The 3,331-nt window shown below is 42.2% G+C and overlaps 1 long non-coding RNA gene across 1 annotated transcript; it reads right to left on the bottom strand.

Moving 5' to 3' along the window:
• Positions 1 to 778: 778 nt before the first annotated feature.
• LOC139435521 (uncharacterized) lies at positions 779 to 3,073 on the bottom strand. The gene is made up of 3 exons (XR_011644771.1): positions 3,008 to 3,073; positions 2,591 to 2,651; positions 779 to 868 (listed from the first exon to the last, which is right to left on the bottom strand). It is a non-coding gene; the product is annotated as an uncharacterized lncRNA (long non-coding RNA).
• Positions 3,074 to 3,331: the final 258 nt, after the last annotated feature.

Here is a 3,331-nt window from a genome sequence, read left to right as displayed (position 1 = left end):
GAATTCCCGCCACCATGTTTTCTTCCTGCGGCTCCCCATCAGAGCGGGGGGTGTAAAACAGCACTTTGAGGAATCTTAATTCACCCCACATTGCCTCTCAGTGACATGGGACGGCACCGGCGCTGACAGAAGGGGGCCTGGAGCCGGATGTGAGGCTTAAAGTAGCTGTCACGCTGATTTTTCGGTCAGGAATCAAGCCTGTGTGCTGCGTCACCGCTGCCGTTATTAGAGAGAGGATCCTCCCGGCGGGGAATAAGCTCCCTGAGTGCAATGAGCCGCAGAAAGTTTTAGCCGAGCTGATCAGACCGACTGCACTGAGAGCCAAAGTGCAGCGGCTGTGTCAAAGTGCTCAGAAGAAAAGAGTCTTTCTGCTGTTTCCACACAAAAAAACTGTTGACTTAGAGATAGACTGTGGATACTTTAATGTGATTTGATGTTTTTTTTGGCTCGGTTTAAAGGATAAGGCTGGATTATTATAGATTTGTTTACGAATTGTGAACAAATCCTCTTAAAAAGATGAGAACCAACAATGTGTTAGTGATCTCTCAAAACTGCCTCCATTTCCCACAATCAAAAAACCTGTAGATTCACTGAAACCATGACATTGTACTTCCTGTTTACATCCACTAAACTTGCTAAAGCATTACAGTATGTAAACTCAAATAAAAAATATGTGGTAATTATATACAAACACTGCATTTGCACTTTTTCACAAAACGAAAACCACACCATTGGGAAAGCTTAATGTTTTGTTTAATACAAAAAAACAGGGAAAGGCTTGAAAAACACAGAGTTGAGACTCAGGGTGCAGGGTGAGGGTCTCAGTGCAGGTATTCAGGCTCCATTGAATCCCCCTCTGGTTCTTGTGCTGAAAGAGGGAGTAACAGACAGGGAGAGCAGAGGCTATACCCACCATCTTCGTGCATCGCCCTGTGGTCAAAAAGAGAAGGGCCCCTGCACCACAATTCACCCCGGGACCTCATTTCATTTCATTTCAAACCTTTATTTATACAGATAAAATCCCATTGAGATCATTGATCTCTTTTCCAAGGGAGACCTGCTCAAGTAGTTCCACATGAAACATAAAAGCATCAACAGAACAACAAAAGGACATCATACAGCATAATTTACAAAATTATCCACATAAACAGGTACCAATAGCTTCTGATTGACTAGCATCCAACCGAGCTTTAAAAACATTTAGTGGCACCAGATTGTTCAGTTTCCATTTAATGACTATTCCAAGACAGAGGAGCTGCGCATCTAAAAGCTGTCTTCCCTAAGACAGTCCTAGCAGTTGGCACATTTAATAAAACCACAGCATTCGATCTCAGGCAGTAGCCACTTACAATTGTCCGTGAGATCAGGGAGCAGATATAAGATGGAAGTTTCCCTAGCATGGCTTTGTATATAAAAATGTCCCAGTGACTGAGCCTCCGTACAGTTAGTGAAGGCAAACCAGCCCTTGCATACAGGGTACAGTGATGGGTTAATGCTTTACAGTTTGTCACAAATCTCAGTGCACTGTGATACGCGGCATCTAACTTGACCAGGCAATTGGCAGGTGCATTCATATCGACCAGATCCCCATAGTCCAGCACAGGTCAAAAGGTCACACCTGTATCTACAAAGCCCATAGCTCATGAGCACAGCTGTAGGAGCCAATTAACTGTGGGTATAAAGGTAGGACCCTATGTGTGTTGGGGAGAGGTTCCGCCAGAATGTACAGTACAGTTTTTGAACACACACACAAGGAGCACACACGGAGAACACACACACACAAACACGGGATTACAAGCAAAGCAAAGGTATTGTGTAAACGGTAATATCGTGTGGTGAATATGGAAAGAAGCAAGTAAATGGAAACCAGTAAAATGGAAATAAATGGTCTGTTTCAAACTGGAAACTTTGTTTCTGACCTTTATTCGGCAGCAAACTTGTGTGCGTCAATTACACCCACCAAGCGGATCCTCAGAGGCTTAAAGCGTTGGCTTAGCCTCTACAACAGCTATAGTGTGAAAGGTGACACAGGTATAATAAGTATGAACTCTTAGTAACAAAAGTAATATTTCTTATTTTTAAGTGGTATAATATTTTAAATGTTCGAACATTACAGTGCCATGTCTTCTACTTACATTAGTCTCAAAGATTGAGGGAAGAAGGGATCACTGCCCTCCACCTGCCAGCACCCAGCCAGAGGAGCGCAAACAAAAACAGCAAGGTGTCCCGTCATGTACCTGGAAGTTTGGGTTGGCAAAATGGAGTAAGAGAGGGACTTGAAAAACCTTGGTGGCTCTCTACTCATGTTGTTACAGTTGTCTTGGTTACAGCTCTCAAGTTTTTTTTTTTTTGCCATTTCCACATCTTTAGAAAATATGAAATAAAAAATTGAAGTGAAATCAACCTCTTCTCTGGAGAACACACTTTGATTTCTCTGTCTTGTGAGTTTGCAGTTTTGCTCCTCCACCTGTAACATCACTGCCCCTCCACCTGCCATACAGTAGGTTACTAACAAGATTACTTATATAATACAGTGATAGAATACATGTTTAGTATGCTTACTTATATAAAACAGTAGTATTAAACTTACCTTGTGTTTTCACTCTCACTTAAGTCCCTCTCCCTTTGCCATCAATCCAAAATCAGCTGAGCTGCAACATTATACAGACAGGTAATAATCAACAGAATCACAAGGACACAATATGGCTCTGCTAAAAACACTCACTCTTACACGCACCAAAGTTATATTTATCTAATATTTAACTCCCTCCACCCCGCATACAATCCCGTTTAGAAGCCCCTCTTCTCTAATTCAACATGTTGGACGAAATGACATTAAGAGTGTGTTGCTAACTTGCTCCGGTATGCTAGCTTAATCTGTTATCTGTAAACGTTCCCTAGATCTACTAATTTAGGGATAATCCACTGACATCCTTTAATACACATGTTCATTTGAATCAGATGTACTGATAATATCCGCAATATAAATCTTTAAACTTCTTCTTACCTTTAAAAGTCCGTCACGAACGGTCTATTATGCTGCAACTCCACAGCTCTGCTAGCCTTGGCGCTAACTTCCGGGGAACGATTGAGAGGCTCCACGATCCGCCATTGCTGTAAAAGAGTGGTCCATTGGAGTGAACGGAGATGTCGTAACTCTCAGTCTATATGGCGCTGACTCAGGTGGTCCCGGCATGAATCACCCTGAGCAGTTTTAATGTTAATCTCAAAATAGCCCTAGCTTTTATATGTTGTAATTAGGAAGCATGGGCTACTTAGTGATTATCAGACAAAGTGAGTGTGGAATGAGTCAAGGCCGTTTACTGGTAGA

Source organism: Pseudochaenichthys georgianus, chromosome 16 (genome assembly GCF_902827115.2).
Source record: "Pseudochaenichthys georgianus chromosome 16, fPseGeo1.2, whole genome shotgun sequence".
Lineage (NCBI taxonomy): Eukaryota > Metazoa > Chordata > Actinopteri > Perciformes > Channichthyidae > Pseudochaenichthys > Pseudochaenichthys georgianus.
The sequence above is the reverse complement of the archived record's forward strand: the minus strand, read 5'-3'. Positions and strand labels throughout refer to the sequence as shown.